General features: G+C 40.1%; 32 non-coding genes across 32 annotated transcripts; all 32 read right to left on the bottom strand.

Annotated features, from left to right (window-relative positions):
• Positions 1-157: 157 nt before the first annotated feature.
• On the bottom strand, positions 158-229 carry trnah-gug (transfer RNA histidin (anticodon GUG)). Its single transcript has one exon. It is a non-coding gene; the product is annotated as a tRNA-His (tRNA).
• A 466-nt stretch (positions 230-695) lies between these two features.
• On the bottom strand, positions 696-767 carry trnah-gug (transfer RNA histidin (anticodon GUG)). Its single transcript has one exon. It is a non-coding gene; the product is annotated as a tRNA-His (tRNA).
• Positions 768-1,771: 1,004 nt separating this feature from the next.
• On the bottom strand, positions 1,772-1,843 carry trnah-gug (transfer RNA histidin (anticodon GUG)). The gene has a single exon. It is a non-coding gene; the product is annotated as a tRNA-His (tRNA).
• Positions 1,844-2,309: 466 nt separating this feature from the next.
• On the bottom strand, positions 2,310-2,381 carry trnah-gug (transfer RNA histidin (anticodon GUG)). The gene has a single exon. It is a non-coding gene; the product is annotated as a tRNA-His (tRNA).
• A 466-nt stretch (positions 2,382-2,847) lies between these two features.
• Positions 2,848-2,919, bottom strand: trnah-gug (transfer RNA histidin (anticodon GUG)). The gene has a single exon. It is a non-coding gene; the product is annotated as a tRNA-His (tRNA).
• A 2,081-nt stretch (positions 2,920-5,000) lies between these two features.
• On the bottom strand, positions 5,001-5,072 carry trnah-gug (transfer RNA histidin (anticodon GUG)). The gene has a single exon. It is a non-coding gene; the product is annotated as a tRNA-His (tRNA).
• A 466-nt stretch (positions 5,073-5,538) lies between these two features.
• trnah-gug (transfer RNA histidin (anticodon GUG)) lies at positions 5,539-5,610 on the bottom strand. The gene has a single exon. It is a non-coding gene; the product is annotated as a tRNA-His (tRNA).
• A 1,543-nt stretch (positions 5,611-7,153) lies between these two features.
• On the bottom strand, positions 7,154-7,225 carry trnah-gug (transfer RNA histidin (anticodon GUG)). The gene has a single exon. It is a non-coding gene; the product is annotated as a tRNA-His (tRNA).
• Positions 7,226-8,767: 1,542 nt separating this feature from the next.
• On the bottom strand, positions 8,768-8,839 carry trnah-gug (transfer RNA histidin (anticodon GUG)). Its single transcript has one exon. It is a non-coding gene; the product is annotated as a tRNA-His (tRNA).
• Positions 8,840-9,843: 1,004 nt separating this feature from the next.
• trnah-gug (transfer RNA histidin (anticodon GUG)) lies at positions 9,844-9,915 on the bottom strand. Its single transcript has one exon. It is a non-coding gene; the product is annotated as a tRNA-His (tRNA).
• A 1,005-nt stretch (positions 9,916-10,920) lies between these two features.
• Positions 10,921-10,992, bottom strand: trnah-gug (transfer RNA histidin (anticodon GUG)). The gene has a single exon. It is a non-coding gene; the product is annotated as a tRNA-His (tRNA).
• Positions 10,993-11,406: 414 nt separating this feature from the next.
• On the bottom strand, positions 11,407-11,478 carry trnah-gug (transfer RNA histidin (anticodon GUG)). The gene has a single exon. It is a non-coding gene; the product is annotated as a tRNA-His (tRNA).
• Positions 11,479-11,873: 395 nt separating this feature from the next.
• trnah-gug (transfer RNA histidin (anticodon GUG)) lies at positions 11,874-11,945 on the bottom strand. Its single transcript has one exon. It is a non-coding gene; the product is annotated as a tRNA-His (tRNA).
• Positions 11,946-12,411: 466 nt separating this feature from the next.
• trnah-gug (transfer RNA histidin (anticodon GUG)) lies at positions 12,412-12,483 on the bottom strand. Its single transcript has one exon. It is a non-coding gene; the product is annotated as a tRNA-His (tRNA).
• A 467-nt stretch (positions 12,484-12,950) lies between these two features.
• Positions 12,951-13,022, bottom strand: trnah-gug (transfer RNA histidin (anticodon GUG)). The gene has a single exon. It is a non-coding gene; the product is annotated as a tRNA-His (tRNA).
• A 1,004-nt stretch (positions 13,023-14,026) lies between these two features.
• trnah-gug (transfer RNA histidin (anticodon GUG)) lies at positions 14,027-14,098 on the bottom strand. The gene has a single exon. It is a non-coding gene; the product is annotated as a tRNA-His (tRNA).
• Positions 14,099-14,565: 467 nt separating this feature from the next.
• On the bottom strand, positions 14,566-14,637 carry trnah-gug (transfer RNA histidin (anticodon GUG)). Its single transcript has one exon. It is a non-coding gene; the product is annotated as a tRNA-His (tRNA).
• A 466-nt stretch (positions 14,638-15,103) lies between these two features.
• On the bottom strand, positions 15,104-15,175 carry trnah-gug (transfer RNA histidin (anticodon GUG)). The gene has a single exon. It is a non-coding gene; the product is annotated as a tRNA-His (tRNA).
• Positions 15,176-15,641: 466 nt separating this feature from the next.
• On the bottom strand, positions 15,642-15,713 carry trnah-gug (transfer RNA histidin (anticodon GUG)). The gene has a single exon. It is a non-coding gene; the product is annotated as a tRNA-His (tRNA).
• A 414-nt stretch (positions 15,714-16,127) lies between these two features.
• On the bottom strand, positions 16,128-16,199 carry trnah-gug (transfer RNA histidin (anticodon GUG)). Its single transcript has one exon. It is a non-coding gene; the product is annotated as a tRNA-His (tRNA).
• A 1,005-nt stretch (positions 16,200-17,204) lies between these two features.
• Positions 17,205-17,276, bottom strand: trnah-gug (transfer RNA histidin (anticodon GUG)). The gene has a single exon. It is a non-coding gene; the product is annotated as a tRNA-His (tRNA).
• A 466-nt stretch (positions 17,277-17,742) lies between these two features.
• On the bottom strand, positions 17,743-17,814 carry trnah-gug (transfer RNA histidin (anticodon GUG)). The gene has a single exon. It is a non-coding gene; the product is annotated as a tRNA-His (tRNA).
• Positions 17,815-18,818: 1,004 nt separating this feature from the next.
• Positions 18,819-18,890, bottom strand: trnah-gug (transfer RNA histidin (anticodon GUG)). The gene has a single exon. It is a non-coding gene; the product is annotated as a tRNA-His (tRNA).
• Positions 18,891-19,895: 1,005 nt separating this feature from the next.
• Positions 19,896-19,967, bottom strand: trnah-gug (transfer RNA histidin (anticodon GUG)). Its single transcript has one exon. It is a non-coding gene; the product is annotated as a tRNA-His (tRNA).
• Positions 19,968-20,434: 467 nt separating this feature from the next.
• trnah-gug (transfer RNA histidin (anticodon GUG)) lies at positions 20,435-20,506 on the bottom strand. The gene has a single exon. It is a non-coding gene; the product is annotated as a tRNA-His (tRNA).
• A 1,004-nt stretch (positions 20,507-21,510) lies between these two features.
• Positions 21,511-21,582, bottom strand: trnah-gug (transfer RNA histidin (anticodon GUG)). The gene has a single exon. It is a non-coding gene; the product is annotated as a tRNA-His (tRNA).
• A 467-nt stretch (positions 21,583-22,049) lies between these two features.
• Positions 22,050-22,121, bottom strand: trnah-gug (transfer RNA histidin (anticodon GUG)). The gene has a single exon. It is a non-coding gene; the product is annotated as a tRNA-His (tRNA).
• Positions 22,122-22,587: 466 nt separating this feature from the next.
• On the bottom strand, positions 22,588-22,659 carry trnah-gug (transfer RNA histidin (anticodon GUG)). The gene has a single exon. It is a non-coding gene; the product is annotated as a tRNA-His (tRNA).
• Positions 22,660-23,125: 466 nt separating this feature from the next.
• trnah-gug (transfer RNA histidin (anticodon GUG)) lies at positions 23,126-23,197 on the bottom strand. The gene has a single exon. It is a non-coding gene; the product is annotated as a tRNA-His (tRNA).
• A 414-nt stretch (positions 23,198-23,611) lies between these two features.
• On the bottom strand, positions 23,612-23,683 carry trnah-gug (transfer RNA histidin (anticodon GUG)). The gene has a single exon. It is a non-coding gene; the product is annotated as a tRNA-His (tRNA).
• Positions 23,684-24,688: 1,005 nt separating this feature from the next.
• On the bottom strand, positions 24,689-24,760 carry trnah-gug (transfer RNA histidin (anticodon GUG)). Its single transcript has one exon. It is a non-coding gene; the product is annotated as a tRNA-His (tRNA).
• Positions 24,761-25,226: 466 nt separating this feature from the next.
• Positions 25,227-25,298, bottom strand: trnah-gug (transfer RNA histidin (anticodon GUG)). The gene has a single exon. It is a non-coding gene; the product is annotated as a tRNA-His (tRNA).
• Between the last annotated feature and the right edge of the window lie 218 nt (positions 25,299-25,516).

Genomic DNA, 25,516 nt, shown 5'->3' with positions numbered 1-25,516 from the left:
AACGACAACCGTCTACAGAGCAAACACAACTTGTCAAATGAAATGTGCCCGTCCAAATGTAAACTCAGAGCAACGACAACCGTCTACAAACCAAACACAACTTGTTCAGCCTTTTACAGATAAAACATGACCCGTATGCCGTGACATTGTGTTTCAATGCCGTGACCCGGATTCGAACCGGGGTTGCTGCGGCCACAACGCAGAGTACTAACCACTATACGATCACGGCGAGCTACCAGGGCTGTCGAAGTGAACTCACATCAATTTCATCTGTTGCTCCCTCGTTTGGGTTCTTTAAGATACAACACTTTTATGTCAGGAAGGAGAATCCAGATGTGAAAGCAGATAGAAATCCACAGCAAATCAAAGAAATTAGGCTAAATTACAGATCAAATCGAAAACGTACCCCATAAAAAACTAAGATCAGCTACAAATTTGTTCTTAAACACCATAATAGAGAAATATGCACTTAAACAGAATAACCTATGACACTTAAGTGTTCAAATGAAATATGCCTGTCCAAATGTAAACATAAAGCAACGACAACCGTCTACAGAGCAAACACAACTTGTCAAATGAAATGTGCCCGTCCAAATGTAAACTCAGAGCAACGACAACCGTCTACAAACCAAACACAACTTGTTTAGCCTTTTACAGATAAACGATGACCCGTATGCCGTGAAATTGTGTTTCAATGCCGTGACCCGGATTCGAACCGGGGTTGCTGCGGCCACAACGCAGAGTACTAACCACTATACGATCACGGCGAACTACCAGGGCTGTCGAAGTGCTCTCCCATCAATTTCATCTGTTGCTCCCTCGTTTGGGTTCTTTAAGATACAACACTTTTATGTCAGGAAGGAGAATCCAGATGTGAAAGCAGATAGAAATCTACAGCAAATCAAAGGAATTAGGCTAAATTACAAATCAAATCGAAAACGTACCCCATAAAAAACTACGATCAGCTACAAATTTGTTCTTAAACACCATAATAGAGAAATATGCACTTAAACAGAATAACCTATGACACTTAAGTGTTCAAATGAAATATGCCTGTCCAAATGTAAACATAAAGCAACGACAACCGTCTACAGAGCAAACACAACTTGTCAAATGAAATGTGCCCGTCCAAATGTAAACTCAGAGCAACGACAACCGTCTACAAACCAAACACAACTTGTTCAGCCTTTTACAGATAAAACATGACCCGTATGCCGTGACATTGTGTTTCAATGCCGTGACCCGGATTCGAACCGGGGTTGCTGCGGCCACAACGCAGAGTACTAACCACTATACGATCACGGTGAACTACCAGGGCTTTCGAAGTACTCTTCCATCAATTTCATCTGTTGCTCCCTCGTTTGGGTTCTTTAAGATACAACACTTTTATGTCAGGAAGGAGAATCCAGATGTGAAAGCAGATAGAAATCTACAGCAAATCAAAGAAATTAGGCTAAATTACAAATCAAATCGAAAACGTACCCCATAAAAAACTACGATCAGCTACAAATTTGTTCTTAAACACCATAATAGAGAAATATGCACTTAAACAGAATAACCTATGACACTTAAGTGTTCAAATGAAATATGCCTGTCCAAATGTAAACATAAAGCAACGACAACCGTCTACAGAGCAAACACAACTTGTCAAATGAAATGTGCCCGTCCAAATGTAAACTCAGAGCAACGACAACCGTCTACAAACCAAACACAACTTGTTCAGCCTTTTACAGATAAAACATGACCCGTATGCCGTGACATTGTGTTTCAATGCCGTGACCCGGATTCGAACCGGGGTTGCTGCGGCCACAACGCAGAGTACTAACCACTATACGATCACGGCGAGCTACCAGGGCTGTCGAAGTGAACTCACATCAATTTCATCTGTTGCTCCCTCGTTTGGGTTCTTTAAGATACAACACTTTTATGTCAGGAAGGAGAATCCAGATGTGAAAGCAGATAGAAATCCACAGCAAATCAAAGAAATTAGGCTAAATTACAGATCAAATCGAAAACGTACCCCATAAAAAACTACGATCAGCTACAAATTTGTTCTTAAACACCATAATAGAGAAATATGCACTTAAACAGAATAACCTATGACACTTAAGTGTTCAAATGAAATATGCCTGTCCAAATGTAAACATAAAGCAACGACAACCGTCTACAGAGCAAACACAACTTGTCAAATGAAATGTGCCCGTCCAAATGTAAACTCAGAGCAACGACAACCGTCTACAAACCAAACACAACTTGTTTAGCCTTTTACAGATAAACGATGACCCGTATGCCGTGAAATTGTGTTTCAATGCCGTGACCCGGATTCGAACCGGGGTTGCTGCGGCCACAACGCAGAGTACTAACCACTATACGATCACGGCGAACTACCAGGGCTGTCGAAGTGCTCTCCCATCAATTTCATCTGTTGCTCCCTCGTTTGGGTTCTTTAAGATACAACACTTTTATGTCAGGAAGGAGAATCCAGATGTGAAAGCAGATAGAAATCTACAGCAAATCAAAGGAATTAGGCTAAATTACAAATCAAATCGAAAACGTACCCCATAAAAAACTACGATCAGCTACAAATTTGTTCTTAAACACCATAATAGAGAAATATGCACTTAAACAGAATAACCTATGACACTTAAGTGTTCAAATGAAATATGCCTGTCCAAATGTAAACATAAAGCAACGACAACCGTCTACAGAGCAAACACAACTTGTCAAATGAAATGTGCCCGTCCAAATGTAAACTCAGAGCAACGACAACCGTCTACAAACCAAACACAACTTGTTTAGCATTTTACAGATAAAAGATGACCCGTATGCCATGACATTGTGTTTCAATGCCGTGACCCGGATTCGAACCGGGGTTGCTGCGGCCACAACGCAGAGTACTAACCACTATACGATCACGGCAAGCTACCAGGGCTGTCGAAGTGCTCTCCCATCAATTTCATCTGTTGCTCCCTCGTTTGGGTTCTTTAAGATACAACACTTTTATGTCAGGAAGGAGAATCCAGATGTGAAAGCAGATAGAAATCTACAGCAAATCAAAAAAAATTAGGCTAAATTACAAATCAAATCGAAAACTTATCCCATAAAAAACTACGATCAGCTACAAATTTGTTCTTAAACACCATAATAGAGGAAGTATGCACTTAAACAGAATAACCTGTGACACTTAAGTGTTCAAATGAAATATGCCTGTCCAAATGTAAACATAGAGCAACGACAACGTAAAAAAAAACAACACAACTTGGCAAATGAAATATGCCCGTAAAAATGTAAAAACAGAGTAACGACAACCGTCTACAAACCAAACACAACTTTTTTCGCCTTTTACAGATAAAACAGGACCCGTATGCCGTGACATTGTGTTTCAATGCCGTGACCCAGATACAAACCGGGGTTGCTGCGGCCACAACGCAGAGTACTAACCACTATACGATCACGGTGAACTACCAGGGCTTTCGAAGTACTCTTCCATCAATTTCATCTGTTGCTCCCTCGTTTGGGTTCTTTAAGATACAACACTTTTATGTCAGGAAGGAGAATCCAGATGTGAAAGCAGATAGAAATCTACAGCAAATCAAAGAAATTAGGCTAAATTACAAATCAAATCGAAAACGTACCCCATAAAAAACTACGATCAGCTACAAATTTGTTCTTAAACACCATAATAGAGAAATATGCACTTAAACAGAATAACCTATGACACTTAAGTGTTCAAATGAAATATGCCTGTCCAAATGTAAACATAAAGCAACGACAACCGTCTACAGAGCAAACACAACTTGTCAAATGAAATGTGCCCGTCCAAATGTAAACTCAGAGCAACGACAACCGTCTACAAACCAAACACAACTTGTTCAGCCTTTTACAGATAAAACATGACCCGTATGCCGTGACATTGTGTTTCAATGCCGTGACCCGGATTCGAACCGGGGTTGCTGCGGCCACAACGCAGAGTACTAACCACTATACGATCACGGTGAACTACCAGGGCTTTCGATGTACTCTTCCATCAATTTCATCTGTTGCTCCCTCGTTTGGGTTCTTTAAGATACAACACTTTTATGTCAGGAAGGAGAATCCAGATGTGAAAGCAGATAGAAATCTACAGCAAATCAAAGAAATTAGGCTAAATTACAAATCAAATCGAAAACGTACCCCATAAAAAACTACGATCAGCTACAAATTTGTTCTTAAACACCATAATAGAGAAATATGCACTTAAACAGAATAACCTATGACACTTAAGTGTTCAAATGAAATATGCCTGTCCAAATGTAAACATAAAGCAACGACAACCGTCTACAGAGCAAACACAACTTGTCAAATGAAATGTGCCCGTCCAAATGTAAACTCAGAGCAACGACAACCGTCTACAAACCAAACACAACTTGTTCAGCCTTTTACAGATAAAACATGACCCGTATGCCGTGACATTGTGTTTCAATGCCGTGACCCGGATTCGAACCGGGGTTGCTGCGGCCACAACGCAGAGTACTAACCACTATACGATCACTGCGAGCTACCAGGGCTGTCGAAGTGAACTCACATCAATTTCATCTGTTGCTCCCTCGTTTGGGTTCTTTAAGATACAACACTTTTATGTCAGGAAGGAGAATCCAGATGTGAAAGCAGATAGAAATCCACAGCAAATCAAAGAAATTAGGCTAAATTACAGATCAAATCGAAAACGTACCCCATAAAAAACTACGATCAGCTACAAATTTGTTCTTAAACACCATAATAGAGAAATATGCACTTAAACAGAATAACCTATGACACTTAAGTGTTCAAATGAAATATGCCTGTCCAAATGTAAACATAAAGCAACGACAACCGTCTACAGAGCAAACACAACTTGTCAAATGAAATGTGCCCGTCCAAATGTAAACTCAGAGCAACGACAACCGTCTACAAACCAAACACAACTTGTTTAGCCTTTTACAGATAAACGATGACCCGTATGCCGTGAAATTGTGTTTCAATGCCGTGACCCGGATTCGAACCGGGGTTGCTGCGGCCACAACGCAGAGTACTAACCACTATACGATCACGGCGAACTACCAGGGCTGTCGAAGTGCTCTCCCATCAATTTCATCTGTTGCTCCCTCGTTTGGGTTCTTTAAGATACAACACTTTTATGTCAGGAAGGAGAATCCAGATGTGAAAGCAGATAGAAATCTACAGCAAATCAAAGGAATTAGGCTAAATTACAAATCAAATCGAAAACGTACCCCATAAAAAACTACGATCAGCTACAAATTTGTTCTTAAACACCATAATAGAGAAATATGCACTTAAACAGAATAACCTATGACACTTAAGTGTTCAAATGAAATATGCCTGTCCAAATGTAAACATAAAGCAACGACAACCGTCTACAGAGCAAACACAACTTGTCAAATGAAATGTGCCCGTCCAAATGTAAACTCAGAGCAACGACAACCGTCTACAAACCAAACACAACTTGTTTAGCATTTTACAGATAAAAGATGACCCGTATGCCATGACATTGTGTTTCAATGCCGTGACCCGGATTCGAACCGGGGTTGCTGCGGCCACAACGCAGAGTACTAACCACTATACGATCACGGCAAGCTACCAGGGCTGTCGAAGTGCTCTCCCATCAATTTCATCTGTTGCTCCCTCGTTTGGGTTCTTTAAGATACAACACTTTTATGTCAGGAAGGAGAATCCAGATGTGAAAGCAGATAGAAATCTACAGCAAATCAAAAAAAATTAGGCTAAATTACAAATCAAATCGAAAACTTATCCCATAAAAAACTACGATCAGCTACAAATTTGTTCTTAAACACCATAATAGAGGAAGTATGCACTTAAACAGAATAACCTGTGACACTTAAGTGTTCAAATGAAATATGCCTGTCCAAATGTAAACATAGAGCAACGACAACGTAAAAAAAAACAACACAACTTGGCAAATGAAATATGCCCGTCAAAATGTAAAAACAGAGTAACGACAACCGTCTACAAACCAAACACAACTTTTTTCGCCTTTTACAGATAAAACAGGACCCGTATGCCGTGACATTGTGTTTCAATGCCGTGACCCAGATACAAACCGGGGTTGCTGCGGCCACAACGCAGAGTACTAACCACTATACGATCACGGTGAACTACCAGGGCTTTCGAAGTACTCTTCCATCAATTTCATCTGTTGCTCCCTCGTTTGGGTTCTTTAAGATACAACACTTTTATGTCAGGAAGGAGAATCCAGATGTGAAAGCAGATAGAAATCTACAGCAAATCAAAGAAATTAGGCTAAATTACAAATCAAATCGAAAACGTACCCCATAAAAAACTACGATCAGCTACAAATTTGTTCTTAAACACCATAATAGAGAAATATGCACTTAAACAGAATAACCTATGACACTTAAGTGTTCAAATGAAATATGCCTGTCCAAATGTAAACATAAAGCAACGACAACCGTCTACAGAGCAAACACAACTTGTCAAATGAAATGTGCCCGTCCAAATGTAAACTCAGAGCAACGACAACCGTCTACAAACCAAACACAACTTGTTCAGCCTTTTACAGATAAAACATGACCCGTATGCCGTGACATTGTGTTTCAATGCCGTGACCCGGATTCGAACCGGGGTTGCTGCGGCCACAACGCAGAGTACTAACCACTATACGATCACGGTGAACTACCAGGGCTTTCGAAGTACTCTTCCATCAATTTCATCTGTTGCTCCCTCGTTTGGGTTCTTTAAGATACAACACTTTTATGTCAGGAAGGAGAATCCAGATGTGAAAGCAGATAGAAATCTACAGCAAATCAAAGAAATTAGGCTAAATTACAAATCAAATCGAAAACGTACCCCATAAAAAACTACGATCAGCTACAAATTTGTTCTTAAACACCATAATAGAGAAATATGCACTTAAACAGAATAACCTATGACACTTAAGTGTTCAAATGAAATATGCCTGTCCAAATGTAAACATAAAGCAACGACAACCGTCTACAGAGCAAACACAACATGTCAAATGAAATGTGCCCGTCCAAATGTAAACTCAGAGCAACGACAACCGTCTACAAACCAAACACAACTTGTTCAGCCTTTTACAGATAAAACATGACCCGTATGCCGTGACATTGTGTTTCAATGCCGTGACCCGGATTCGAACCGGGGTTGCTGCGGCCACAACGCAGAGTACTAACCACTATACGATCACGGCGAGCTACCAGGGCTGTCGAAATGAACTCACATCAATTTCATCTGTTGCTCCCTCGTTTGGGTTCTTTAAGATACAACACTTTTATGTCAGGAAGGAGAATCCAGATGTGAAAGCAGATAGAAATCCACAGCAAATCAAAGAAATTAGGCTAAATTACAGATCAAATCGAAAACGTACCCCATAAAAAACTACGATCAGCTACAAATTTGTTCTTAAACACCATAATAGAGGAAGTATGCACTTAAACAGAATAACCTGTGACACTTAAGTGTTCAAATGAAATATGCCTGTCCAAATGTAAACATAGAGCAACGACAACGTAAAAAAAAACAACACAACTTGGCAAATGAAATATGCCCGTCAAAATGTAAAAACAGAGTAACGACAACCGTCTACAAACCAAACACAACTTTTTTCGCCTTTTACAGATAAAACAGGACCCGTATGCCGTGACATTGTGTTTCAATGCCGTGACCCAGATACAAACCGGGGTTGCTGCGGCCACAACGCAGAGTACTAACCACTATACGATCACGGTGAACTACCAGGGCTTTCGAAGTACTCTTCCATCAATTTCATCTGTTGCTCCCTCGTTTGGGTTCTTTAAGATACAACACTTTTATGTCAGGAAGGAGAATCCAGATGTGAAAGCAGATAGAAATCTACAGCAAATCAAAGAAATTAGGCTAAATTACAAATCAAATCGAAAACGTACCCCATAAAAAACTACGATCAGCTACAAATTTGTTCTTAAACACCATAATAGAGAAATATGCACTTAAACAGAATAACCTATGACACTTAAGTGTTCAAATGAAATATGCCTGTCCAAATGTAAACATAAAGCAACGACAACCGTCTACAGAGCAAACACAACTTGTCAAATGAAATGTGCCCGTCCAAATGTAAACTCAGAGCAACGACAACCGTCTACAAACCAAACACAACTTGTTCAGCCTTTTACAGATAAAACATGACCCGTATGCCGTGACATTGTGTTTCAATGCCGTGACCCGGATTCGAACCGGGGTTGCTGCGGCCACAACGCAGAGTACTAACCACTATACGATCACGGTGAACTACCAGGGCTTTCGAAGTACTCTTCCATCAATTTCATCTGTTGCTCCCTCGTTTGGGTTCTTTAAGATACAACACTTTTATGTCAGGAAGGAGAATCCAGATGTGAAAGCAGATAGAAATCTACAGCAAATCAAAGAAATTAGGCTAAATTACAAATCAAATCGAAAACGTACCCCATAAAAAACTACGATCAGCTACAAATTTGTTCTTAAACACCATAATAGAGAAATATGCACTTAAACAGAATAACCTATGACACTTAAGTGTTCAAATGAAATATGCCTGTCCAAATGTAAACATAAAGCAACGACAACCGTCTACAGAGCAAACACAACTTGTCAAATGAAATGTGCCCGTCCAAATGTAAACTCAGAGCAACGACAACCGTCTACAAACCAAACACAACTTGTTCAGCCTTTTACAGATAAAACATGACCCGTATGCCGTGACATTGTGTTTCAATGCCGTGACCCGGATTCGAACCGGGGTTGCTGCGGCCACAACGCAGAGTACTAACCACTATACGATCACGGCGAGCTACCAGGGCTGTCGAAGTGAACTCACATCAATTTCATCTGTTGCTCCCTCGTTTGGGTTCTTTAAGATACAACACTTTTATGTCAGGAAGGAGAATCCAGATGTGAAAGCAGATAGAAATCCACAGCAAATCAAAGAAATTAGGCTAAATTACAGATCAAATCGAAAACGTACCCCATAAAAAACTACGATCAGCTACAAATTTGTTCTTAAACACCATAATAGAGAAATATGCACTTAAACAGAATAACCTATGACACTTAAGTGTTCAAATGAAATATGCCTGTCCAAATGTAAACATAAAGCAACGACAACCGTCTACAGAGCAAACACAACTTGTCAAATGAAATGTGCCCGTCCAAATGTAAACTCAGAGCAACGACAACCGTCTACAAACCAAACACAACTTGTTTAGCCTTTTACAGATAAACGATGACCCGTATGCCGTGAAATTGTGTTTCAATGCCTTGACCCGGATTCGAACCGGGGTTGCTGCGGCCACAACGCAGAGTACTAACCACTATACGATCACGGCGAACTACCAGGGCTGTCGAAGTGCTCTCCCATCAATTTCATCTGTTGCTCCCTCGTTTGGGTTCTTTAAGATACAACACTTTTATGTCAGGAAGGAGAATCCAGATGTGAAAGCAGATAGAAATCTACAGCAAATCAAAGGAATTAGGCTAAATTACAAATCAAATCGAAAACGTACCCCATAAAAAACTACGATCAGCTACAAATTTGTTCTTAAACACCATAATAGAGAAATATGCACTTAAACAGAATAACCTATGACACTTAAGTGTTCAAATGAAATATGCCTGTCCAAATGTAAACATAAAGCAACGACAACCGTCTACAGAGCAAACACAACTTGTCAAATGAAATGTGCCCGTCCAAATGTAAACTCAGAGCAACGACAACCGTCTACAAACCAAACACAACTTGTTTAGCATTTTACAGATAAAAGATGACACGTATGCCATGACATTGTGTTTCAATGCCGTGACCCGGATTCGAACCGGGGTTGCTGCGGCCACAACGCAGAGTACTAACCACTATACGATCACGGCAAGCTACCAGGGCTGTCGAAGTGCTCTCCCATCAATTTCATCTGTTGCTCCCTCGTTTGGGTTCTTTAAGATACAACACTTTTATGTCAGGAAGGAGAATCCAGATGTGAAAGCAGATAGAAATCTACAGCAAATCAAAAAAAATTAGGCTAAATTACAAATCAAATCGAAAACTTATCCCATAAAAAACTACGATCAGCTACAAATTTGTTCTTAAACACCATAATAGAGGAAGTATGCACTTAAACAGAATAACCTGTGACACTTAAGTGTTCAAATGAAATATGCCTGTCCAAATGTAAACATAGAGCAACGACAACGTAAAAAAAAACAACACAACTTGGCAAATGAAATATGCCCGTAAAAATGTAAAAACAGAGTAACGACAACCGTCTACAAACCAAACACAACTTTTTTCGCCTTTTACAGATAAAACAGGACCCGTATGCCGTGACATTGTGTTTCAATGCCGTGACCCAGATACAAACCGGGGTTGCTGCGGCCACAACGCAGAGTACTAACCACTATACGATCACGGTGAACTACCAGGGCTTTCGAAGTACTCTTCCATCAATTTCATCTGTTGCTCCCTCGTTTGGGTTCTTTAAGATACAACACTTTTATGTCAGGAAGGAGAATCCAGATGTGAAAGCAGATAGAAATCTACAGCAAATCAAAGAAATTAGGCTAAATTACAAATCAAATCGAAAACGTACCCCATAAAAAACTACGATCAGCTACAAATTTGTTCTTAAACACCATAATAGAGAAATATGCACTTAAACAGAATAACCTATGACACTTAAGTGTTCAAATGAAATATGCCTGTCCAAATGTAAACATAAAGCAACGACAACCGTCTACAGAGCAAACACAACTTGTCAAATGAAATGTGCCCGTCCAAATGTAAACTCAGAGCAACGACAACCGTCTACAAAGCAAACACAACTTGTTCAGCCTTTTACAGATAAAACTTGACCCGTATGCAGTGACATTGTGTTTCAATGCCGTGACCCGGATTCGAACCGGGGTTGCTGCGGCCACAACGCAGAGTACTAACCACTATACGATCACGGCGAGTTACCAGGGCTGTCGAAGTACTCTCCCATCAATTTCAACTGTTGCTCCCTCGTTTGGGTTCTTTAAGATACAACACTTTTATGTCAGGAAGGAGAATCCAGATGTGAAAGCAGATAGAAATCTACAGCAAATCAAAGAAATTAGGCTAAATTACAGATCAAATCGAAAACGTACCCCATAAAAAACTACGATCAGCTACAAATTTGTTCTTAAACACCATAATAGAGAAATATGCACTTAAACAGAATAACCTATGACACTTAAGTGTCCAAAGCAAACACAACTTGTCAAATGAAATGTGCCCGTCCAAATGTAAACTCAGAGCAACGACAACCGTCTACAAACCAAACACAACTTGTTCAGCCTTTTACAGATAAAACATGACCCGTATGCCGTGACATTGTGTTTCAATGCCGTGACCCGGATTCGAACCGGGGTTGCTGCGGCCACAACGCAGAGTACTAACCACTATACGATCACGGCGAGCTACCAGGGCTGTCGAAGTGCTCTCCCATCAATTTCATCTGTTGCTCCCTCATTTGGATTCTTTAAGATACAACACTTTTATGGCAGGAAGGAGAATCCAGATGTGAAAGCAGATAGAAATCTACAGCAAATCAAAGAAATTAGGCTAAATTACAGATCAAATCGAAAACGTACCCCATAAAAAACTACGATCAGCTACAAATTTGTTCTTAAACACCATAATAGAGAAATATGCACTTAAACAGAATAACCTATGACACTTAAGTGTTCAAATGAAATATGCCTGTCCAAATGTAAACATAAGGCAACGACAACCGTCTACAGAGCAAACACAACTTGTTCAGCCTTTTACAGATAAAACTTGACCCGTATGCCGTGACATTGTGTTTCAATGCCGTGACCCGGTTTCGAACCGGGGTTGCTGCGGCCACAACGCAGAGTACTAACCACTATACGATCACGGCGAACTACCAGGGCTTTAGATGTACTCTTCCATCAGTTTCATCTGTTGCTAACTCGTTTGGGTTCTTTAAGATACAACACTTTTATGGCAGGAAGGAGAATCCAGATGTGAAAGCAGATAGAAATCTACAGCAAATAAAAGAAATTAGGCTAAATTACAGATCAAATCGAAAACGTACCCCATAAAAAACTACGATCAGCTACAAATTTGTTCTTAAACACCATAATAGAGAAATATGCACTTAAACAGAATAACCTATGACACTTAAGTGTTCAAATGAAATATGCCTGTCCAAATGTAAACATAAAGCAACGACAACCGTCTACAGAGCAAACACAACTTGTCAAATTAAATGTGCCCGTCCAAATGTAAACTCAGAGCAACCACAACCGTCTACAAACCAAACACAACTTGTTCAGCCTTTTACAGATAAAACTTGACCCGTATGCCGTGACATTGTGTTTCAATGCCGTGACCCGGATTCGAACCGGGGTTGCTGCGGCCACAACGCAGAGTACTAACCACTATACGATCACGGCGAGCTACCAGGGCTGTCGAAGTGCTCTCCCATCAATTTCATCTGTTGCTCCCTCGTTTGGGTTCTTTAAGATACAACACTTTTATGTCAGGAAGAAGAATCCAGATGTGAAAGCAGATAGAAATCTACAGCAAATAAAAAAAAATTAGGCTAAATTACAAATCAAATCGAAAACTTATTCCATAAAAAACTACGATCAGCTACAAATTTGTTCTTAAACACCATAATAGAGGAAGTATGCACTTAAACAGAATAACCTGTGACACTTAAGTGTTCAAATGAAATATGCCTGTCCAAATGTAAACATAGAGCAACGACAACGTAAAAAAAAAATACACAACTTGGCAAATGAAATATGCCCGTCAAAATGTAAAAACAGAGTAACGACAACCGTCTACAAACCAAACACAACTTTTTTCGCCTTTTACAGATAAAACATGACCCGTATGCCGTGACATTGTGTTTCAATGCCGTGACCCGGATTCGAACCGGGGTTGCTGCGGCCACAACGCAGAGTACTAACCACTATACGATCACGGCGAGCTACCAGGGCTGCCGAAGTGCACACCCATCAATTTCATCTGTTGCTCCCTCGTTTGGGTTCTTTAAGATACAACACTTTTATGTCAGGAAGGAGAATCCAGATGTGAAAGCAGATAGAAATCTACAGCAAATCAAAGAAATTAGGCTAAATTACAGATCAAATCGAAAACGTACCCCATAAAAAACTACGATCAGCTACAAATTTGTTCTTAAACACCATAATAGAGGAAGTATGCACTTAAACAGAATAACCTGTGACACTTAAGTGTTCAAATGAAATATGCCTGTCCAAATGTAAACATAGAGCAACGACAACGTAAAAAAAAACAACACAACTTGGCAAATGAAATATGCCCGTCAAAATGTAAAAACAGAGTAACGACAACCGTCTACAAACCAAACACAACTTTTTTCGCCTTTTACAGATAAAACAGGACCCGTATGCCGTGACATTGTGTTTCAATGCCGTGACCCAGATACAAACCGGGGTTGCTGCGGCCACAACGCAGAGTACTAACCACCATACGATCACGGTGAACTACCAGGGCTTTCGAAGTACTCTTCCATCAATTTCATCTGTTGCTCCCTCGTTTGGGTTCTTTAAGATACAACACTTTTATGTCAGGAAGGAGAATCCAGATGTGAAAGCAGATAGAAATCCACAGCAAATCAAAGAAATTAGGCTAAATTACAGATCAAATCGAAAACGTACCCCATAAAAAACTACGATCAGCTACAAATTTGTTCTTAAACACCATAATAGAGAAATATGCACTTAAACAGAATAACCTATGACACTTAAGTGTTCAAATGAAATATGCCTGTCCAAATGTAAACATAAAGCAACGACAACCGTCTACAGAGCAAACACAACTTGTCAAATGAAATGTGCCCGTCCAAATGTAAACTCAGAGCAACGACAACCGTCTACAAACCAAACACAACTTGTTTAGCCTTTTACAGATAAACGATGACCCGTATGCCGTGACATTTTGTTTCAATGCCGTGACCCGGATTCGAACCGGGGTTGCTGCGGCCACAACGCAGAGTACTAACCACTATACGATCACGGCGAACTACCAGGGCTGTCGAAGTGCTCTACCATCAATTTCATCTGTTGGTACCTCGTTTGGGTTCTTTAAGATACAACACTTTTATGTCAGGAAGAAGAATCCAGATGTGAAAGCAGATAGAAATCTACAGCAAATCAAAAAAAATTAGGCTAAATTACAAATCAAATCGAAAACTTATTCCATAAAAAACTACGATCTGCTACAAATTTGTTCTTAAACACCATAATAGAGGAAGTATGCACTCAAACAGAATAACCTGTGACACTTAAGTGTTCAAATGAAATATGCCTGTCCAAATGTAAACATAGAGCAACGACAACGTAAAAAAAAAATACACAACTTGGCAAATGAAATATGCCCGTCAAAATGTAAAAACAGAGTAACGACAACCGTCTACAAACCAAACACAACTTTTTTCGCCTTTTACAGATAAAACATGACCCGTATGCCGTGACATTGTGTTTCAATGCCGTGACCCGGATTCGAACCGGGGTTGCTGCGGCCACAACGCAGAGTACTAACCACTATACGATCACGGCGAGCTACCAGGGCTGCCGAAGTGCACACCCATCAATTTCTTTTGTTGCTCCCTCGTTTGGGTTCTTTAAGATACAACACTTTTATGTCAGGAAGGAGAATCCAGATGTGAAAGCAGATAGAAATCTACAGCAAATCAAAGAAATTAGGCTAAATTACAGATCAAATCGAAAACGTACCCCATAAAAAACTACGATCAGCTACAAATTTGTTCTTAAACACCATAATAGAGAAATATGCACTTAAACAGAATAACCTATGACACTTAAGTGTTCAAATGAAATATGCCTGTCCAAATGTAAACATAAAGCAACGACAACCGTCTACAGAGCAAACACAACTTGTCAAATGAAGTGTGCCCGTCCAAATGTAAACTCAGAGCAACGACAACCGTCTACAAACCAAACACAACTTGTTTAGCCTTTTACAGATAAATGAAGACCCGTATGCCGTGACATTGTGTTTCAATGCCGTGACCCGGATTCGAACCGGGGTTGCTGCGGCCACAACGCAGTGTACTAACCACTATACGATCACGGCGAACTACCAGGGCTTTAGATGTACTCTTCCATCAGTTTCATCTGTTGCTAACTCGTTTGGGTTCTTTAAGCTACAACACTTTTATGGCAGGAAGGAGAATCCAGATGTGAAAGCAGATAGAAATCTACAGCAAATCAAAGAAATTAGGCTAAATTACAGATCAAATCGAAAACGTACCCCATAAAAAACTACGATCAGCTACAAATTTGTTCTTAAACACCATAATAGAGAAATATGCACTTAAACAGAATAACCTATGACACTTAAGTGTTCAAATGAAATATGCCTGTCCAAATGTAAACATAAAGCAACGACAACCGTCTACAGAGCAAACACAACTTGTCAAATGAAATGTGCCCGTCCAAATGTAAACTCAGAGCAACGACAACCGTCTACAAACCAAACACAACTTGTTCAGCCTTTTACAGATAAAACTTGACCCGTATGCCGTGACATTGTGTTTCAATGCCGTGACCCGGATTCGAACCGGGGTTGCTGCGGCCACAACGCAGAGTACTAACCACTATACGATCACGGCGAGTTACCAGGGCTGTCGAAGTGCTCTCCCATCAATTTCAACTGTTGCTCCCTCGTTTGGGTTCTTTAAGATACAACACTTTTATGTCAGGAAGGAGAATCCAGATGTGAAAGCAGATAGAAATCTACAGCCAATCAAAGAAATTAGGCTAAATTACAGATCAAATCGAAAACGTACCCCATAAAAAACTACGATCAGCTACAAATTTGTTCTTAAACACCATAATAGAGAAATATGCACTTAAACAGAATAACCTATGACACTTAAGTGTCCAAAGCAAACACAACTTGTCAAATGAAATGTGCCCGTCCAAATGTAAACTCAGAGCAACGACAACCGTCTACAAACCAAACACAACTTGTTCAGCCTTTTACAGATAAAACATGGCCCGTATGCCGTGACATTGTGTTTCAATGCCGTGACCCGGATTCGAACCAGGGTTGCTGCGGCCACAACGCAGAGTACTAACCACTATACGATCACGGCGAGCTACCAGGGCTGTCGAAGTGCTCTCCCATCAATTTCATCTGTTGCTCCCTCGTTTGGGTTCTTTAAGATACAACACTTTTATGTCAGGAAGAAGAATCCAGATGTGAAAGCAGATAGAAATCTACAGCAAATCAAAAAAAATTAGGCTAAATTACAAATCAAATCGAAAACTTATCCCATAAAAAACTACGATCAGCTACAAATTTGTTCTTAAACACCATAATAGAGGAAGTATGCACTTAAACAGAATAACCTGTGACACTTAAGTGTTCAAATGAAATATGCCTGTCCAAATGTAAACATAGAGCAACGACAACGTAAAAAAAAACAACACAACTTGGCAAATGAAATATGCCCGTCAAAATGTAAAAACAGAGTAACGACAACCGTCTACAAACCAAACACAACTTTTTTCGCCTTTTACAGATAAAACAGGACCCGTATGCCGTGACATTGTGTTTCAATGCCGTGACCCAGATACAAACCGGGGTTGCTGCGGCCACAACGCAGAGTACTAACCACTATACGATCACGGTGAACTACCAGGGCTTTCGAAGTACTCTTCCATCAATTTCATCTGTTGCTCCCTCGTTTGGGTTCTTTAAGATACAACACTTTTATGTCAGGAAGGAGAATCCAGATGTGAAAGCAGATAGAAATCTACAGCAAATCAAAGAAATTAGGCTAAATTACAAATCAAATCGAAAACGTACCCCATAAAAAACTACGATCAGCTACAAATTTGTTCTTAAACACCATAATAGAGAAATATGCACTTAAACAGAATAACCTATGACACTTAAGTGTTCAAATGAAATATGCCTGTCCAAATGTAAACATAAAGCAACGACAACCGTCTACAGAGCAAACACAACTTGTCAAATGAAATGTGCCCGTCCAAATGTAAACTCAGAGCAACGACAACCGTCTACAAACCAAACACAACTTGTTCAGCCTTTTACAGATAAAACATGACCCGTATGCCGTGACATTGTGTATCAATGCCGTGACCCGGATTCGAACCGGGGTTGCTGCGGCCACAACGCAGAGTACTAACCACTATACGATCACGGCGAGCTACCAGGGCTGTCGAAGTGATCTCCCATCAATTTCATCTGTTGCTCCCTCGTTTGGGTTCTTTAAGATACAACACTTTTATGTCAGGAAGGAGAATCCAGATGTGAAAGCAGATAGAAATCCACAGCAAATCAAAGAAATTAGGCTAAATTACAGATCAAATCGAAAACGTACCCCATAAAAAACTACGATCAGCTACAAATTTGTTCTTAAACACCATAATAGAGAAATATGCACTTAAACAGAATAACCTATGACACTTAAGTGTTCAAATGAAATATGCCTGTCCAAATGTAAACATAAAGCAACGACAACCGTCTACAGAGCAAACACAACTTGTCAAATGAAATGTGCCCGTCCAAATGTAAACTCAGAGCAACGACAACCGTCTACAAACCAAACACAACTTGTTCAGCCTTTTACAGATAAAACATGACCCGTATGCCGTGACATTGTGTTTCAATGCCGTGACCCGGATTCGAACCGGGGTTGCTGCGGCCACAACGCAGAGTACTAACCACTATACGATCACGGCGAGCTACCAGGGCTGTCGAAGTGATCTCCCATCAATTTCATCTGTTGCTCCCTCGTTTGGGTTCTTTAAGATACAACACTTTTATGTCAGGAAGGAGAATCCAGATGTGAAAGCAGATAGAAATCCACAGCAAATCAAAGAAATTAGGCTAAATTACAGATCAAATCGAAAACGTACCCCATAAAAAACTACGATCAGCTACAAATTTGTTCTTAAACACCATAATAGAGAAATATGCACTTAAACAGAATAACCTATGACACTTAAGTGTTCAAATGAAATATGCCTGTCCAAATGTAAACATAAAGCAACGACAACCGTCTACAGAGCAAACACAACTTGTCAAATGAAATGTGCCCGTCCAAATGTAAACTCAGAGCAACGACAACCGTCTACAAACCAAACACAACTTGTTTAGCCTTTTACAGATAAACGATGACCCGTATGCCGTGACATTGTGTTTCAAAACCGTGACCCGGATTCGAACCGGGGTTGCTGCGGCCACAACGCAGAGTACTAACCACTATACGATCACGGCGAACTACCAGGGCTGTCGAAGTGCTCTCCCATCAATTGCATCTGTTGCTCCCTCGTTTGGGTTCTTTAAGATACAACACTTTTATGTCAGGAAGGAGAATCCAGATGTGAAAGCAGATAGAAATCTACAGCAAATCAAAGGAATTAGGCTAAATTACAAATCAAATCGAAAACGTACCCCATAAAAAACTACGATCAGCTACAAATTTGTTCTTAAACACCATAATAGAGAAATATGCACTTAAACAGAATAACCTATGACACTTAAGTGTTCAAATGAAATATGCCTGTCCAAATGTAAACATAAAGCAACGACAACCGTCTACAGAGCAAACACAACTTGTCAAATGAAATGTGCCCGTCCAAATGTAAACTCAGAGCAACGACAACCGTCTACAAACCAAACACAACTTGTTTAGCATTTTACAGATAAAAGATAACCCGTATGCCATGACATTGTGTTTCAATGCCGTGACCCGGATTCGAACCGGGGTTGCTGCGGCCACAACGCAGAGTACTAACCACTATACGATCACGGCAAGCTACCAGGGCTGTCGAAGTGCTCTCCCATCAATTTCATCTGTTGCTCCCTCGTTTGGGTTCTTTAAGATACAACACTTTTATGTCAGGAAGGAGAATCCAGATGTGAAAGCAGATAGAAATCTACAGCAAATCAAAAAAAATTAGGCTAAATTACAAATCAAATCGAAAACTTATCCCATAAAAAACTACGATCAGCTACAAATTTGTTCTTAAACACCATAATAGAGGAAGTATGCACTTAAACAGAATAACCTGTGACACTTAAGTGTTCAAATGAAATATGCCTGTCCAAATGTAAACATAGAGCAACGACAACGTAAAAAAAAACAACACAACTTGGCAAATGAAATATGCCCGTCAAAATGTAAAAACAGAGTAACGACAACCGTCTACAAACCAAACACAACTTTTTTCGCCTTTTACAGATAAAACAGGACCCGTATGCCGTGACATTGTGTTTCAATGCCGTGACCCAGATACAAACCGGGGTTGCTGCGGCCACAACGCAGAGTACTAACCACTATACGATCACGGTGAACTACCAGGGCTTTCGAAGTACTCTTCCATCAATTTCATCTGTTGCTCCCTCGTTTGGGTTCTTTAAGATACAACACTTTTATGTCAGGAAGGAGAATCCAGATGTGAAAGCAGATAGAAATCTACAGCAAATCAAAGAAATTAGGCTAAATTACAAATCAAATCGAAAACGTACCCCATAAAAAACTACGATCAGCTACAAATTTGTTCTTAAACACCATAATAGAGAAATATGCACTTAAACAGAATAACCTATGACACTTAAGTGTTCAAATGAAATATGCCTGTCCAAATGTAAACATAAAGCAACGACAACCGTCTACAGAGCAAACACAACTTGTCAAATTAAATGTGCCCGTCCAAATGTAAACTCAGAGCAACCACAACCGTCTACAAACCAAACACAACTTGTTCAGCCTTTTACAGATAAAACTTGACCCGTATGCCGTGACATTGTGTTTCAATGCCGTGACCCGGATTCGAACCGGGGTTGCTGCGGCCACAACGCAGAGTACTAACCACTATACGATCACGGCGAGCTACCAGGGCTGTCGAAGTGCTCTCCCATCAATTTCATCTGTTGCTCCCTCGTTTGGGTTCTTTAAGATACAACACTTTTATGTCAGGAAGAAGAATCCAGATGTGAAAGCAGATAGAAATCTACAGCAAATAAAAAAAAATTAGGCTAAATTACAAATCAAATCGAAAACTTATTCCATAAAAAACTACGATCAGCTACAAATTTGTTCTTAAACACCATAATAGAGGAAGTATGCACTTAAACAGAATAACCTGTGACACTTAAGTGTTCAAATGAAATATGCCTGTCCAAATGTAAACATAGAGCAACGACAACGTAAAAAAAAAATACACAACTTGGCAAATGAAATATGCCCGTCAAAATGTAAAAACAGAGTAACGACAACCGTCTACAAACCAAACACAACTTTTTTCGCCTTTTACAGATAAAACATGACCCGTATGCCGTGACATTGTGTTTCAATGCCGTGACCCGGATTCGAACCGGGGTTGCTGCGGCCACAACGCAGAGTACTAACCACTATACGATCACGGCGAGCTACCAGGGCTGCCGAAGTGCACACCCATCAATTTCATCTGTTGCTCCCTCGTTTGGGTTCTTTAAGATACAACACTTTTATGTCAGGAAGGAGAATCCAGATGTGAAAGCAGATAGAAATCTACAGCAAATCAAAGAAATTAGGCTAAATTACAGATCAAATCGAAAACGTACCCCATAAAAAACTACGATCAGCTACAAATTTGTTCTTAAACACCATAATAGAGGAAGTATGCACTTAAACAGAATAACCTGTGACACTTAAGTGTTCAAATGAAATATGCCTGTCCAAATGTAAACATAGAGCAACGACAACGTAAAAAAAAACAACACAACTTGGCAAATGAAATATGCCCGTCAAAATGTAAAAACAGAGTAACGACAACCGTCTACAAACCAAACACAACTTTTTTCGCCTTTTACAGATAAAACAGGACCCGTATGCCGTGACATTGTGTTTCAATGCCGTGACCCAGATACAAACCGGGGTTGCTGCGGCCACAACGCAGAGTACTAACCACCATACGATCACGGTGAACTACCAGGGCTTTCGAAGTACTCTTCCATCAATTTCATCTGTTGCTCCCTCGTTTGGGTTCTTTAAGATACAACACTTTTATGTCAGGAAGGAGAATCCAGATGTGAAAGCAGATAGAAATCCACAGCAAATCAAAGAAATTAGGCTAAATTACAGATCAAATCGAAAACGTACCCCATAAAAAACTACGATCAGCTACAAATTTGTTCTTAAACACCATAATAGAGAAATATGCACTTAAACAGAATAACCTATGACACTTAAGTGTTCAAATGAAATATGCCTGTCCAAATGTAAACATAAAGCAACGACAACCGTCTACAGAGCAAACACAACTTGTCAAATGAAATGTGCCCGTCCAAATGTAAACTCAGAGCAACGACAACCGTCTACAAACCAAACACAACTTGTTTAGCCTTTTACAGATAAACGATGACCCGTATGCCGTGACATTTTGTTTCAATGCCGTGACCCGGATTCGAACCGGGGTTGCTGCGGCCACAACGCAGAGTACTAACCACTATACGATCACGGCGAACTACCAGGGCTGTCGAAGTGCTCTACCATCAATTTCATCTGTTGGTACCTCGTTTGGGTTCTTTAAGATACAACACTTTTATGTCAGGAAGAAGAATCCAGATGTGAAAGCAGATAGAAATCTACAGCAAATCAAAAAAAATTAGGCTAAATTACAAATCAAATCGAAAACTTATTCCATAAAAAACTACGATCTGCTACAAATTTGTTCTTAAACACCATAATAGAGGAAGTATGCACTCAAACAGAATAACCTGTGACACTTAAGTGTTCAAATGAAATATGCCTGTCCAAATGTAAACATAGAGCAACGACAACGTAAAAAAAAAATACACAACTTGGCAAATGAAATATGCCCGTCAAAATGTAAAAACAGAGTAACGACAACCGTCTACAAACCAAACACAACTTTTTTCGCCTTTTACAGATAAAACATGACCCGTATGCCGTGACATTGTGTTTCAATGCCGTGACCCGGATTCGAACCGGGGTTGCTGCGGCCACAACGCAGAGTACTAACCACTATACGATCACGGCGAGCTACCAGGGCTGCCGAAGTGCACACCCATCAATTTCTTTTGTTGCTCCCTCGTTTGGGTTCTTTAAGATACAACACTTTTATGTCAGGAAGGAGAATCCAGATGTGAAAGCAGATAGAAATCTACAGCAAATCAAAGAAATTAGGCTAAATTACAGATCAAATCGAAAACGTACCCCATAAAAAACTACGATCAGCTACAAATTTGTTCTTAAACACCATAATAGAGAAATATGCACTTAAACAGAATAACCTATGACACTTAAGTGTTCAAATGAAATATGCCTGTCCAAATGTAAACATAAAGCAACGACAACCGTCTACAGAGCAAACACAACTTGTCAAATGAAGTGTGCCCGTCCAAATGTAAACTCAGAGCAACGACAACCGTCTACAAACCAAACACAACTTGTTTAGCCTTTTACAGATAAATGAAGACCCGTATGCCGTGACATTGTGTTTCAATGCCGTGACCCGGATTCGAACCGGGGTTGCTGCGGCCACAACGCAGTGTACTAACCACTATACGATCACGGCGAACTACCAGGGCTTTAGATGTACTCTTCCATCAGTTTCATCTGTTGCTAACTCGTTTGGGTTCTTTAAGCTACAACACTTTTATGGCAGGAAGGAGAATCCAGATGTGAAAGCAGATAGAAATCTACAGCAAATCAAAGAAATTAGGCTAAATTACAGATCAAATCGAAAACGTACCCCATAAAAAACTACGATCAGCTACAAATTTGTTCTTAAACACCATAATAGAGAAATATGCACTTAAACAGAATAACCTATGACACTTAAGTGTTCAAATGAAATATGCCTGTCCAAATGTAAACATAAAGCAACGACAACCGTCTACAGAGCAAACACAACTTGTCAAATGAAATGTGCCCGTCCAAATGTAAACTCAGAGCAACGACAACCGTCTACAAACCAAACACAACTTGTTCAGCCTTTTACAGATAAAACTTGACCCGTATGCCGTGACATTGTGTTTCAATGCCGTGACCCGGATTCGAACCGGGGTTGCTGCGGCCACAACGCAGAGTACTAACCACTATACGATCACGGCGAGTTACCAGGGCTGTCGAAGTGCTCTCCCATCAATTTCAACTGTTGCTCCCTCGTTTGGGTTCTTTAAGATACAACACTTTTATGTCAGGAAGGAGAATCCAGATGTGAAAGCAGATAGAAATCTACAGCCAATCAAAGAAATTAGGCTAAATTACAGATCAAATCGAAAACGTACCCCATAAAAAACTACGATCAGCTACAAATTTGTTCTTAAACACCATAATAGAGAAATATGCACTTAAACAGAATAACCTATGACACTTAAGTGTCCAAAGCAAACACAACTTGTCAAATGAAATGTGCCCGTCCAAATGTAAACTCAGAGCAACGACAACCGTCTACAAACCAAACACAACTTGTTCAGCCTTTTACAGATAAAACATGGCCCGTATGCCGTGACATTGTGTTTCAATGCCGTGACCCGGATTCGAACCGGGGTTGCTGCGTCCACAACGCAGAGTACTAACCACTATACGATCACGGCGAGCTACCAGGGCTGTCGAAGTGCTCTCCCATCAATTTCATCTGTTGCTCCCTCGTTTGGGTTCTTTAAGATACAACACTTTTATGTCAGGAAGAAGAATCCAGATGTGAAAGCAGATAGAAATCTACAGCAAATCAAAAAAAATTAGGCTAAATTACAAATCAAATCGAAAACTTATCCCATAAAAAACTACGATCAGCTACAAATTTGTTCTTAAACACCATAATAGAGGAAGTATGCACTTAAACAGAATAACCTGTGACACTTAAGTGTTCAAATGAAATATGCCTGTCCAAATGTAAACATAGAGCAACGACAACGTAAAAAAAAACAACACAACTTGGCAAATGAAATATGCCCGTCAAAATGTAAAAACAGAGTAACGACAACCGTCTACAAACCAAACACAACTTTTTTCGCCTTTTACAGATAAAACAGGACCCGTATGCCGTGACATTGTGTTTCAATGCCGTGACCCAGATACAAACCGGGGTTGCTGCGGCCACAACGCAGAGTACTAACCACTATACGATCACGGTGAACTACCAGGGCTTTCGAAGTACTCTTCCATCAATTTCATCTGTTGCTCCCTCGTTTGGGTTCTTTAAGATACAACACTTTTATGTCAGGAAGGAGAATCCAGATGTGAAAGCAGATAGAAATCTACAGCAAATCAAAGAAATTAGGCTAAATTACAAATCAAATCGAAAACGTACCCCATAAAAAACTACGATCAGCTACAAATTTGTTCTTAAACACCATAATAGAGAAATATGCACTTAAACAGAATAACCTATGACACTTAAGTGTTCAAATGAAATATGCCTGTCCAAATGTAAACATAAAGCAACGACAACCGTCTACAGAGCAAACACAACTTGTCAAATGAAATGTGCCCGTCCAAATGTAAACTCAGAGCAACGACAACCGTCTACAAACCAAACACAACTTGTTCAGCCTTTTACAGATAAAACATGACCCGTATGCCGTGACATTGTGTATCAATGCCGTGACCCGGATTCGAACCGGGGTTGCTGCGGCCACAACGCAGAGTACTAACCACTATACGATCACGGCGAGCTACCAGGGCTGTCGAAGTGATCTCCCATCAATTTCATCTGTTGCTCCCTCGTTTGGGTTCTTTAAGATACAACACTTTTATGTCAGGAAGGAGAATCCAGATGTGAAAGCAGATAGAAATCCACAGCAAATCAAAGAAATTAGGCTAAATTACAGATCAAATCGAAAACGTACCCCATAAAAAACTACGATCAGCTACAAATTTGTTCTTAAACACCATAATAGAGAAATATGCACTTAAACAGAATAACCTATGACACTTAAGTGTTCAAATGAAATATGCCTGTCCAAATGTAAACATAAAGCAACGACAACCGTCTACAGAGCAAACACAACTTGTCAAATGAAATGTGCCCGTCCAAATGTAAACTCAGAGCAACGACAACCGTCTACAAACCAAACACAACTTGTTCAGCCTTTTACAGATAAAACATGACCCGTATGCCGTGACATTGTGTTTCAATGCCGTGACCCGGATTCGAACCGGGGTTGCTGCGGCCACAACGCAGAGTACTAACCACTATACGATCACGGCGAGCTACCAGGGCTGTCGAAGTGATCTCCCATCAATTTCATCTGTTGCTCCCTCGTTTGGGTTCTTTAAGATACAACACTTTTATGTCAGGAAGGAGAATCCAGATGTGAAAGCAGATAGAAATCCACAGCAAATCAAAGAAATTAGGCTAAATTACAGATCAAATCGAAAACGTACCCCATAAAAAACTACGATCAGCTACAAATTTGTTCTTAAAC

The sequence above is a fragment of the Gadus macrocephalus genome, chromosome 20 (genome assembly GCF_031168955.1).
Source record: "Gadus macrocephalus chromosome 20, ASM3116895v1".
In the NCBI taxonomy this organism is placed as follows: Eukaryota; Metazoa; Chordata; class Actinopteri; order Gadiformes; family Gadidae; genus Gadus; species Gadus macrocephalus.
Note: the sequence above shows the minus strand (reverse complement) of the source record. Positions and strands in the feature narration are given on the sequence as shown.